The sequence below is a fragment of the Miscanthus floridulus genome, chromosome 12 (genome assembly GCF_019320115.1).
Source record: "Miscanthus floridulus cultivar M001 chromosome 12, ASM1932011v1, whole genome shotgun sequence".
Taxonomy (NCBI): Eukaryota; Viridiplantae; Streptophyta; class Magnoliopsida; order Poales; family Poaceae; genus Miscanthus; species Miscanthus floridulus.
In genome coordinates, this window is record NC_089591.1 from 65,212,538 (window position 1) to 65,226,407 (window position 13,870).

Below are 13,870 nucleotides of genomic sequence, written 5' to 3' on the forward strand. Positions count from 1 at the left end.
ATTTTGAAAACAGATTCACAACTTCGTTTCGTTCGATTGATCTTGCTTTCTTCCCTTTTTGCATTCGAGAAAAAATGTTTTTGCAATCCGAACCCTTTTGTTTGTTAAGACCATAGGGCCCGAGGTGTATAAGAGGAAAACTTCGATTATGCTGGTGAGCAAAGTTACCTTAGCCGTCGGGGTGTGGGTTTTTGCAGTCTGACCAGGCATGCTCGGTTATTTGTTCCCACAAACCTTGCCACTAGCCTTAACGTGAGGAAGAGGTTTGATGATGTGACTAGTTTCAAAAAAAGAGGGGGTTTTATACCTCTAACAGCCCCTGAGTGAGATCCGACCCCTTGCGGTTGTTGGGGTCGAATGTCACTGGAGACCAAAGAGAGGATAGCAAAACTGCTTTTGTACTCGTACGTACCCCTCCCTTAGGATTTTAGCTATCGTTTTGCGATCGTGCGTTTGTCACCCCTTGCAAGTCCAACCTTTCCCGAGCCCCCATACGTGGTGGGGATTCGGTCAAGGGTCGGCTCGTTTTGTGACTATCGCCCTGTCTGTGGTTTTTGCAACCAGAGGGGTTGAAGCGACGTCACTTGCCTCGATGGCTCAAGTGACGCGCTTGATGAGCTCGCTAACAGGGATGTTTCGAATGGGATCTGGTCCCGTCACAAGTGACAGGGTCGGCAAAGCCATCGAGTGGCATTTCGTTGCTCCTTAACCCGCCTTCCAATAGATTCCCCCTCAATGGGGACTCTATGGGCTTAGCTAGAGGCTGGATCAAACAAGAAGGTTGAGATGACCCTATCCACCTCTATGTGGGTTGGGCGAAGGCTGCTGAGGCTCATCTGCAGTTTTCTCCCCTGGCTCTTGTTCGATGCGAGGTGGTCTCAGGACCCTTCATGGGCCAGCCTTTGAACCTCGATCTTCTCGATCTAGGATCGAGCGGCTCGAGCCCCTAAGCCCCTGAGCCCCCTCGGGGTCTGATAGGGGTCGATCGTGTTTCATGCGTCACCCCAGTTCTCGGTTTCCACAACCGGAAGGGGCTAAGCTAACAACACTTGCCTCGATGGCTCGAGTGTCGCACTCAATGAGCTCGCTAACGGGCATGTTCATGTGGAATCCTAGGTCCATCATCCACTGATGGGGTTGGCAGAGCCCTCATGTGGCATTCTACTACTTCTTAACTCGCCTCCCAGTAGATGCCCAAGCTGTTCGATAGGCTTAGATGGCCCATTAGACCTCTCCTCGACGGAGATTTTGTGGGTTTAGCTTCGAGGTTAGAATCGAACGAGAAAGGTCAAGATGTCCCTGTTCGCTTTTGAGCAAGGGTCGGGCAAGGCCGCTGGGGCTCATCTTGGTTTTTCTTCCTTGGCTCTTGTTCGACGCGAGGTGGCCTTAGACCCTTCATGGGCCAGCCTTCAAACCTTGGTCTTCTCGATCTAGGATTGGGCGGCTCGAGCCCTTGAGCCCCTTGAGGTCTAATAGGGGTCGGCCGTGTTTCACACATCACCCCGTCCTCGGTTTCCGCAACCGGAGGGGCTAAGCTAACGACACTTGCCTCGATGGCTCGAGTGTCGCGCTCAATGAGCTCGCTAACGGGCATGTTCGTGTGGAATCTGGGTCTGTCATCCGCTGACGGGGTTAGTAGAGCCCTCATGTGGCATTCCACTACTTCTTAACCCACCTCTTGGTAGATGTCCAAGCCATTTGATAGGCTCGGGTTGCCTGTTAGCCTCTCCTCAACGGAGATTTTGTGGGTTTGGCTCGAGGTTAGAATCGAATGAGAAAGGTCGAGATGTCCCTATCGGGTTCTGAGCGGGGTTGGGCAAGGCCACTGGGGCTCATCTCAGTTTTTCTCCCCTAGCTCTGTTTGACATGAGGCGGCCTCGAGCCCTTCGCAGGCTAGCCTCCGAACCTTAGTTAGTTGCCGCTCATATCGAATGAGGCGACTACCGCTTTGTGACACGACACGAAGCGTTGAGATGCAGTAATTGCATATGCAATGCTTGGATGTATGGGATGAATGTATGATATAATGTAAACGAAAGCAAGGGTCGGTGATGTTACCTTGGTGGCATGAGTGATGGGAAGCTCTTATCGGACATGTCCGTGTGGGGTTCGGGTCCGAGGTTTGCGATGGGGCCGGTGTAACCTGCATGAGCACCACAATTTTTTGTTTCTGTCTCTCGGCAGCGATGCGAGCCATTCGATTGACTTGGGCAACCTAACAACTTCTCCTTGAAGGAGATTCCATAGGCAGACCCCTCTAAACCCTTCTCGAGAAGGCAGGATACTAAAGCTTGGGGTGCGGGGACAAAGAATTCGATCACATCGGTGAACAAAAATGCCGTAGCCGCTGGAGTGTAGGGTCTAGCGGTTCGACTGGTTTTACTCAAAGTTTACACCTGCATACCGTGCTTCTAATTTTTAAACATAAGGAGGGGTTGGGCAAAGAGAATGTCTAAATGAGTAGACTCTCTTGGTAGCCCCCAAGCGATGTCCGTGCCCCTACCGTTGCTGGGGTCGGAGGCTCGGTAGTGAAATTGATACATAAAGTAAGTAAATAAGGGTGCTTATCTTTTGGCGACCGTTTAGTTTCTCAACCTCATTGCTTGGCGTTCGCCTAGGCCATCCAATCGACTTAGGAGGCCCATTGGTCTCCCCTTTATGGAGGCTCCATCGTTGGGCTCTTCAAGGTCCTACCTGGGAAGGCGGAGAGCCACGTGCATGCGATTGCGCCTTGATTCTTGCACCCGGCGTGCGGTAGTGGTGGGGCATGCCTAGGCCATGTCCCGTTTGACTAGGCATCATCTCATCGACCAAGGCGCATCCCATCGGTCAAGGCGTTGTCCCATCGAATTCCCATCTACATCAAATAGGGGAAGGGAGAGGGTTTTTCGTCCCAATCCTTCGCCTTCCTCCAACTGCTATGTCCCCTCCTTAAATAGGGGAAGGGAGAGGGTTCTCGTCCCATTCCTCCACCTATTCTTGAGCTACTGCCTCCCCTCTTTCTTCCTTCTTGCCAAGTGCATTCATGCGTCGTGGCGGCTCCTAAGTGAGAGAGGGTAATGCGAGGGAGGGAAGGACTCACAAATCTGTTCATGAATCCAGAGCATGATGTCGAGCTAGAGGTCATCCAACGTAGATGAGATGGTGCTGGCCACCCCCACCAAAGGAGGAGGCGCACTAGAGGGTGCTACACATCGCTGGCTTTGTCACCATCTGTGAGGTCTTCGTCGGGATGGAGCCATATGTAGGCTTCTTCCAGTGAATCTTCCCTAGGCGAGCCTCATCGGCGGGGAAGCCGCCTAGGACTATGCCGATGGGGGGCTTTGCCCTTGCAATCACTTAGGTAGGCCAATTCATCAAGTTTGATGAGACGTCGGAGACACCCACCAGCCATGGCGACCATACTTCGACAGGTAGCGTCCCTATCTAGGAGCTACCTCATCTCGAGGTGTCATTGTCAGGGTTGCGCCTGATCATGATGGTGTAGTCCTTGGATGCCCCGGTCGTCCTAGTGAAGACACCACGGTCACCAACGTGGTGCTCGACATTGTAGACGATGGCTCCCTCAGGGATCCCATGGAGCGGTAGGACGTTGCCGATGGAGAGCTTGGTGTGGCAACCACAGTAGAACTTAGAGTAGAAGTGGTCAGCATATGTAACCATTTTAGTTGTGGGGAAGCCCCCGTGTGAACAGTTTTTTGTATTCATGAATACATCAGTCCCTTTTCATGATGAAATTAGTTTGTAAGGGGAAGCTCGTCCCATCTGTTTCCTGACAATGTTCGCGCCGTTCGATCGATTCAGGCTACCTGCTAAAACAATAATTTCCTACAGATATAAAGGATTCGGACATCCCACGCTGGAATTTAGTTAAGCAGGAAAGCTAGGCGACGAAACTTATAACAAATGGACAAGCTTTTAATATTTTGTTACAGCAAACATCTTCTGATTTGTTCTCCCCTTTTTTATGTAAAAAGGTTTAGCGCATCCCGACCCTTTCTGTGGTTAAGGTTGCAAAAGCTCAGAGTGCGGGTGAGTCAATTTTGGTTATGCTGGAGAGCAAAGAGACCGTAGCCACTAGGGCATAGGTGTCTCGTAGTCCACCCAGTTTTACTCAGAGCTTGTTCCCAAACTTCTAGCTCTTAGGATTTTCCATGAGAAAGGAGGGCAGGCACAGAGAATGTTTGTAGGATAAATTTACTCATACCAGCCCCCAAGTGAGGCCCGACCCCTCGCACATGCAAGGGGCAGATGTCACAAAAGATTAGGGATTTTAATGACAAAACTAATAAGAGAAAGTATGCATTTATTTAGGGGTAAAAATGATGTAGCTGCTCAATGTTACAGGCATTGGTGAAGACCTCGCCATCGATGGTTTTCAACTTGTAGGCGCCTGGCTGGACTACTTCCATGATGACGTACGGCCCCTTCTAGGGTAGGGAGAGCTTGTGGCGGTCCTTATTGCTCTACACAAGGTGGAGAACCAGGTCCATGACGTTGAAGGCTTGGTCCTGCACCCGTCAGCTGTGGTACCATCACAGCGCCTACTGGTACTTGGCCGAGCAGAGGAGGGCGACATCGCAAGCTTCATCTAGCTGGTCCATGGCATCTTCATGGGATGCCTTGGCTCCCTGTTCATCGTAAGCTCTGATCCTTGGTGCTCCATAGTCAAGGTCGGTTGGGAGGACGACCTCGGAACCATAGACCATGGAGAAAGATGTGTAGCTAGTGGCTCAACTAGGGGTTGTCCTTAGGCTCTAGAGCATCACGAGGAGCTCGGCGACCCACTATGCGCCGAATTTGTTCAACCGGTTAAAGATCCTGGGCTTGAGGCCCTGTAGAACCATGTCGTTTGCGTGCTTGACCTGCCTATTTGTTTGGGGGTGCACAACGGTGGCCCAATTGACTCGGATGTGGTATTCATCGTAGAATCGAAGGAACTTTTTTGTGGTGAATTGCGTGTCATTGTCCATGATGATGGAGTTCGGGACTCCTAAAGCGATGGACTGATGTCAAGGAAGAATAGCATGTCTTGCTCGGATTTGATCGCGGAGATCGACCGAGCTTCTATTCACTTTGTAAACTTGTCTATGGTGACAAGCAAGTGGGTGTAGCCCCTAGGCGCCTTCTTTAGAGGTCCAACCAGATCGAGAACCTAGACCACGAAGGGCCATGTGATGGGGATCATCTAGAGTGCCTAGGCCGGGAGGTGAGTTTGCCGAGCGTAGTATGGACACCCTTCGTAGGTGTGCACGATCTGCTCGGTGTCGGCTACTGCAGTGGGCCAGTAGAAGCCCTATCAGAATGTGTTTCCAACCAAGGTTTTAGGTGCGGTGTGGTGACCGTAGACCCCACCGTGGATATCGCTCAGCAGATGCTTCCCCTATTCGATGGGGATGCAGCGCTATAGGATCTCAGGTGTGGCTCCGCTTGTAGAGTTCGCCCTCCATAAGAACAAATGACTTGGCGTGATGTGCGAGCCACTGAGCTTCTGTCTTGTCCATCGGTAGTGTGTCACTGGAGGAGGTAGTCGAGGTAGAGAATTCTCTAGTCGATCAGAGGGTCGGTGAAAGCTCTAGTTTGGTTTTGGTGAATTGATGAAATCCTAAGTGCTAACCTAGTTTATCAAGTGATCATGAGATAGGTAGCACATTCCAAGTGGTGAAGCAAATGAAGATCATGACATGATAATGATGATGCCATGGTGATGATCAAGTGCTTGGACTTGAAAAGAAGAAAGAGAAAAACAAAAGGCTCAAGGCAAAGGTATAAATGGTAGGAGCCATTTTGTTTTGGTGATTGAGACACTTAGTGAGTGTGATCACATTTAGTATCGATAGCCGTACTATTAAGAGGGGTGAAACTCGTATCAAAATGCGGTTATCACAGTGCCACTAGATGCTTTAACTCATTGCATATGCATTTAGGATCTAGTGGAGTGCTAATACCCTTGAAAATGTTTGTGAAAATATGCTAACACATGTGCACAAGGTGATACACTTGGTGGTTGGCACATTTAAGCAAGGGTTAGAAACTTTCACCGGTGGAGTGTCTACCCGTAGAGTGCGGATAGTCCAACAGTGCCACTAGCACCCTATACAAAAAAGATAGGGTCTCACTAGAGTGGACCTGAATGCTGGCCTCAACTAGACCGGTGCAGTCTAGTCAGTGGAAGCAGTGAAGTCACTGGTGTCGGTCTTCGACTGGATGCTGGGTCACTTTGTGACCGGACGCTGACGGGGTGCATCCGGTCCTGCTGATGTGGCGGCACACAGAAGAGGTAGTGAGTGACCGGACGCTGACGGGGTGCATCCGGTCCTACTGACATGGCGGCACACAGAAGAGGTAGTGAGTGACCGGACGCTGGGTGAGTCCGGTCGGGCTTGATCGGACACATCCAGTCACGAGTGGAGGCTTACTAGAAATGACCAGACACTGGGGTCCTACATCTGGTCATAGCTGGAACCTTTACTGGAAGTGACCGAACGCTGGGGTCCTACGTCTGGTCATGGCACTGTGCTACGTCCGATCATCACTTGACCATTGGGATTCGGGCAGTTCAGTATTTGAAGAGAGGGATAACATGGCAACCATCCATTGATCGAACTGCTGGCAGGGTGCATCCGATCGATCTAACCAGAGCGTCCGGTCACCCCGAGCAGTGCCCAGTGAAGGGGTACAATGGCTCTATTTCGTGGGGGCTTCTATTTAAGCCCCATGGCCAGCTCAAGCTCACTCTCTTAGCCATTTACATTAATATAGCAACCATTGTGAGCTTAGTCTAAAGCCCTTCCACTGATCTCCATCATTGATCCATCATCATTGTGAGATTGGGAGAGAATCCAAGTGCATTGCTTGAGTGAATTGCATCTAGAGGCACTTGGTATTTGTGTTTCACTGTGGGATTCACTTGTTTCTCTTGGTGGTTGCCACCACCTAGATGGCTTAGGAACAGCGAGGATCGTCGAGCGGAGGTTGGTGATTATCTCTGGCTCCGATCGTGATGATTGTGAGCGGTCTTGTGCCTTCCCCGACAGGAGCGCCAAAAGATAACTCTAGTGGATTGCTCATGTCATTGAGTTATCTCACTTGTGGGTAGGTTCTTATGGTGTCCAATTGTGTGGACAAGGTTCAGTGCAACATCTCTTAGCTGCCTGAACCACCAAGTGTTGGTCGACATAATGGGGACTAGCGTGTCGGTAAGCATGTGAACCTTAGACAAAAAATTGGTTGTCTCTTGCCCTTTGGTATTCTCCCAATGATTGATTTAGTATTCATCTTGTGATTGGTTCACTCCTCTACACAGCGGATATAATCACTCTACTCACTCATTTATATTCTTACAAACTAGTTGTAGCAAGCTCTTTAGTGTAATTAGAAATGAGAGCTTGCTTTGTTGTTTTAAGTTCATCTAGTGGAGCTCTTTAGTGTAACAAGTGTGAGAGCTCTTAGTGAGTAGTGACATAGCAAATTGTGTGTCTAGAGATCATAGCAACTAGAATTGTTGGATAGGTGACTTACAACCCTTGTAGAGCTAGAGCAAGTTTGTATTTCGCTATTTATTATACTAATCAAATTGCTCTAGTTGTTTTGTAGATTTTTAAATAGGCTATTCACCCCCCCCTCTAGCCATATTAGGACCTTTCAGTTGGGCTCTATTACTGGATCTTATTCAATCTCCATGACCTCGAGCCCGGATGGAGCCATCGGTTGGTTAGCCCCCGAGGCTAGATCAGGTGGACCATTGTGGGCCTGCTCTGACCCGTCGTAGCACACCAAGGGCTTGTGTTGGTTGCCAATGAAGACACCCATTGGCATCGGCTCTCGGTCGGATGCCTCCTTAGCAAGCAGTGCCGACTGCCTCATTGAGGTGCCTCGAGATGTGATTGAGTTCGAGGCCATCGAATTTGTCCTCCAGCCATCAGACTTCTTGACAGTATGTCACCATCTTGACTCCTTCATAACTTAGTCGATGACCAGCTGGGAGTCACCCCGGACATTGAGGCATCGGATGCCCAACTCGATGACGATGCGTAGGCCGTTGATGAGTGCTTCATACTTAGCCATATTATTGGATGAGGGAGAAATAGAGACGAACCATGTACCTCATGCATACCCCGAGGGGTGATACGAAGACTAGCCCTACGTCGATGCCCCTCTTCATTAGTGACCCATCAAAGTATATCATCTAGTACTCTTGATCGATGGCCATCGGTGGCAATTTGGACCTCAGTCCATTCCGCGATGAAGTTCCGCCAACACTTGGGACTTGATCGCTGTTCGGGAGGCATACATAATGCCCTGATCCATCAACTCGAGTGCCCACTTTGTGGTTCTTCCCATGGCATCCTAGCTTTGGATGACCTCAGTCGAGGGGAACAACATCATGACTATCATCGGGTGTGACTTGAAGTAGTAGCGCAGCTTCCTCTTGGTGATGAAGATGGCATATAAAAGCTTCTAGATTTAGGGAGTAGCGGGTCTTAGAGTCAGATAGTACCTCACTGATGAAGTACACAAGGCGTTGCACCTTGAGGGCATGCCCTTCTTCTTCCTGCTCCACTACTAGGGCGGCGCTGACCACTTGCAGTGGTGACCGCTATGTATAGCAGAAGGGATTCTCCATTGGTTGGAGGAACCAAGATTAGGGCCTTTATCAGAAGTAGTTTGACCATGTCAAGTGCCTCATGGACCTCGGATGTCTATTTGAAGTGGCCAGGCTTTCTTTAAGAGTTAATAAAGGGGGAGACCTCATTCACCAAGGCGCGAGATGAATCAGCTGAGTGCGGTGAGGCACCCTGTGACTCGCTGAACCCCCTTTATGTTCTAAATTAAGCCCATCCTTATGATGGCTAAGATTTTCTCTATGTTGGCTTCGATGCCATGCTCAGAGATGATGAAGCCGAGTAGCTTGCCTCTTGGGACCTCGAAAATACACTTCTCGGGATTGAGTTTGATGCCTATTCGCTCAGAGTTTTGCAAAGGTCTACTCAAGATCGGTAATGAGGTGGTCAACCCGTTTGGACTTAACCACGATGTCGTCAACGTTGGCCTCAACGGTCCGCCTGATGAGGTCCCTAAAGCATTTGAGTATACAACTGCTGGTACGTAGCCCCAACGTTCTTCAGACCAAATGACATTGAGACATAGCAGAATGACCCTAAGGGAGTGATGAAAGATGTCGCAAGCTGGTTAGACTCTTTCATTGTGATTTGATGGTAACCGGAGTACGCATCAAGGAAACAGAGGGTTTCGCACCCCGAGGTAGAGTCAACTATTTGGTCTATGCACGGCAAAGGAAATAGATCCTTTGGGCATGCTTTGTGGAGACCCATATAGTCAACACACATCCTCCATTTCCCACTCTTATTTCATATAAGAACGAGATTGGCTAACCACTCTGAGTGGTATACTTCCTTGATGAATCCAGCCACTGAAAGTTTTGCTATCTCCTCGCCGATGGCCCTACGTTTCCCCTTGTCGAAGCGACGCAGGCATTGCTTCACTTAGCTTGGAGCCTAGGTGGATCTTCAAGGTGTGCTTGGTGACTTCCCTTGGAATGCCTGGCATGTTCAAGGGTTTTCATGCGAAGATGTCTCTGTTAGCGCGGAGGAAGCCGACGAGCGTGCCTTCCTATTCGGAGGAAAGCATGGTACCAACACGCACCATTTTGCCCTTGATACTATTAGGATCTATGAGGACCTCTTTAGAGCACTGTACAGGCTTGAACAACCCGATCGACTTCTTGGCATTGGGTGTTTCTTCGATGACCTCCTCCTTGAGGGCGATGAGCTCCCCGGAGGCGACGATTGCTGTGGCGTGACCGCAGCACTTGACCTCACACTCATAGGCACGTTGGAAGGAGGTGCCGATGGTGATGACCCCATGGGGGCCCAATATTTTTAGCTTGAGGTATGTATAGTTAGGGATGACCATGAACTTCGCGTAGCATGGATGTCCTAGGATGGCATGGAAGGTTCTGAGGAACCCAATCACCTAGAAGGTGAGGGTTTTCATCCTATAATTGAATTGATCCCCAAAGGTAATGGGCAGATCGATCTGCCCGAGTGGCATGGCCTGCTTTCTAGGCACAATGCCCTAGAAAGGTGCTCAGGTCGGGCAGAGGCATGCCCGATCGACGCCCATTTCATCAAGCATCTTGGCGTACATAATGTTGAGGCCGCTGCCTCCATCCATTAGTACTTTGGTGAGCCGCTTCGGACCGACGATCAGGTCGACCATGAGTGGATATCTCCTTGGATGTGGGATGCTCTCCAGGTGGTCAGTCCGATCAAAGGTTATGTTGGATTTTGACCACCGGAGGAAGGTAGGCGTGGCCGGTTCGGTCGTATAGACCTCACGACGTGCGACCTTCTGGTGGTGTTTGGAGTCGTAGGTCGCTAATCCTCCAAAGATCATAAGGTAGTTATCTGGTGTTGGAAAGCCACCGTCCTTCTCTTTAGCGTCGTCCGTGGTAGGGGTAGGGTCCTTTCCTTGCTCCCATTTGTTGGAACCTCTGGACAAGAACTGCCGCATGAGGCTACAGTCCTTGTATAGATGCTTTACCAAAAAAAGCATGGTTTGGGCATGGCCCCTCGAGTAGTTTTTCAAAATGGTTTGGAGTGCCCTCCACGGGCTTCCGACCCCCTTGTGATCAGTAGTGGCCACGAGCGAGTCCTCCTAGAGGCGACGATTACTTCTTGTTCTTTCTTTTGGCAGAACGATTGGAGGTGCCTTCGCTGGCACCCTCGTCCCGCCTTGCCTTGCCCTCAAGACAATCGAAGATTGCTCCGACCACTTCTCCTGAGGCATGGCTGGTGGTGATGTCTAGGAGTTTCTTGGTGGTTCATAGGCCCTTGCATCCTAGCTTATGAACCAAAGACTCGTAGGTAGTCTCGGACAGGAAAGCTCCAATGACGTCGGCATCGGCGATGTTAGGAAGCTCGTTGCACTACTAGAAGAAGCACCAGATGTACCCATAGAGGGTCTCACCGGTCTTCTGTTGGCAGTTCTTGATGTCCTAGGGGTTCCTAGGGTGCTTATATGTGCCCTGGAAGTTTCCCACAAAGATCTCCCTCAGATCCGCCCAACTCTGGATCACGTTGGATGACAGGTGTTCCAACCATGCTCGTGCCGAATCGGGCAAGAACAGTGGAAGGTTGCGGATAATGAAGTTGTAATTATCCGCACCATCGGCTTGGCAGGTAAGCCGATAGTCTTTGAGTCATAGTCTGGGGTTTGTTCCCCAGAGTACTATGGGATATTGGTAGGTGGTCGGTACCTTGGTGGGAAAACAACATTGAGGATGTGATGGCCGAAGGCCTGAGGGCCCAGGAGGCTAGGGCTTAGGCTTTGGTCCTCACTGCTGTCGTAGCGTCTGCCGTGATGAGGATGATAGCCACGGCGGGCTCCTTCTCTTGGGTCGCTGTAGGTACATCTGCAGGCATCGAGGGTGCTACGTGCGTCGCGGTTGCAGGCCGAGACACTAATGTACTAGGACTGCGGCGCACTGCCTACCGCCCTATGGTGCCTAGTGGATCGATGCATCCCTGCCAGGCCACTTGGAGAGCGTGCATTTGCTGGTGTCGAGCTTGCGTCGCCAAGATAACGAGTTCTCTACCTGCTGCACCACCGCACGCTCGAGCAACATGCGAATATCATGGTGAGCCCGACGATCCTCGGGCGTTGTGGCCTCTAGAAGGCTATGGAGCAAGGCCATCGCGGCGGTGATGTTCTGGCTCACCCGGGTGAAGCGAGGAAGGGCTTCATCGTCGGCGATGATCCTTCGGTTTATGTCATGGGCCATGGCATGTGCACGCCCACCGTCTCCATGATGTTCGATCTCCTGGTCGAGCTCCGCGTATTCCTGCACAAGGTAGAGTTGTGCTTCCTTGATCTCTCGCTGTTAGGCTTTCAGCTACTCCATCCCTATGCGAGGTGGGGCCACTGTCTCCCCTTTGATTTCATTGCCGAGGTTGCCCACTGGGGTAGCCTCCCCCATGGGGATGCTTTCGATGTGTCCCTCGGGGGTACCCATCATAAAGCATTCCCAGGAGGGGTGATGGCTCCCCCTGCTAGAGTCAGAGCTAGAGGATGACCCCGGCTCCTCTGTGAGGAGGTTGTGGAGAGATTCTATGACGTGTTCAATCACCCCCACGAACTCATTGTTCATGGGCGACAGGACCATGCGTCGTGCCACAAGGTGGCTAACGGTTGCCGTAGTGTTGTGGAGATCGAACGAAAGCGCTATCGGGGCGCTTCGTATGTGGTGTCCCAGAGAGAGGGATCCTCCTCTAGTGGACCATGCCATGTCATTAGTGTCAGAAAGGGTGAGGTGGCACTGGTCCTCCCTAGACTACTGGGATCCCAGGTAGACACAGAGCTGGCGCTCAAGCCTCTCATAGTTGAGCCCGATGGAGGGGAGAGATTGGATGGCGGCATGAGCCAATGCCAACTCTCCTCCCACCATGATGATGAAGTCCTGGTCACCGAAGCGCACATGTGCGTCCGGGACCCAGCTGATTCTGTGACTAGCCATCTATGGCCTGATGTTAACACCGAAACGCGTAAAGGTCACCTACCTAGCGCGCCAACTATCGGTGTTTTGAGTAAGCACCAACTAGTAAATTTATATTTGTTGCACGCTAGGCCTGGATGGTATGCTAAAAGACATAAGGTTTATACTAGTTCGGGCAGAATATCCCTACATCTAGTTTGCTATTGCTGCTCGTGTTATTAGCATTGAAAGGTTCGTAGTAGGGGGTACAAATGGTCGAGAGATGGACATGTCCCAAGTTTTTGATGGAAATATCGAAAGGATGCTAAGAGCTTGGATGTTGCTTAACTGTGTGGTGTGATGTATGTGGAATCGATCCATCCCTCTAGTGGGGTGCCCTGCCTTCCCTTTTATAGATCAAGGGGGAACATGGGTTTATAGATGGGAGAAAAGAAGATAAACTAGAGGCCAAGAAGGTTCTTCGAAGGTGCTAGGTCTTCCTTTTCCTCTAAGCCAGCCCCGCTGACATGATAGATGGTGCTAAGGATAGCATGTTCGCTGATCTTGATAGGGCCATGCTCTGGCTTCATTCAGCGAGTGGTCACGTCCCATCCTGCCCCCACGGGCGGCACGACGCACCAGGGTGCTGAGCCACGACCCTACAGGGAGTAGATGGGGTAGTGACCATACGTCAGTCACTGTAGATGATGTGAGTTCCCTCCTGGATTGTAGTGGTTGTCGTATGCTTATGTCAGGATCTATGTCTGAGGGCTGATGGCGGCGCCCACAACACTGTAAGACAAATGACGGCGCCTACAATACTATTTGGGTTTTGCCATGCCTGGAAGGGTTTAAAGCGCCTGTCTGGTCACATCCTGATAGTACTTCCTTGCAGGCGTGCAGGGTATGGTCCTCGATATTGCGGTTGAGTTGAGTGCCCCGCCGTATCTGCATGCGTACTTATGAAGAAGTAGGGCATAGGCGTCGGGCGAGGCGGAGCCCAGTCCTAGACGTTGGGCGAGGCGAAGCCCGGTCCTCGGACGTCGAGTGAGACGGAGTCCTGCCCTCAGATGTCGGGCGAGGCGAAGTCTGCCCGGGACGTCGGGCGAGGCGGAGCCTGCCCCCAGACGTTGGGCGAGGCGGAGCCAGCCCTCGGTCGTCGGGCGAGGCGGAGCCAGCCCTCGATCGTCGGGTGTCGGGCAAGGCAGAGCCATCCCTAGATGTCGGGCGAGGCGGAGCCCAACCCTCGGACGTCGGGCGAAGCGGAGTCTGTCCCTAGACGTCGGGCGAGGCAGAGTCCAACCCTTGGAGGTCGGGCGAGGCGGAGCCAATCTTCAGTCGTGTGGGTAAGAGGTGTAGCGGCGCTTTTGTCTT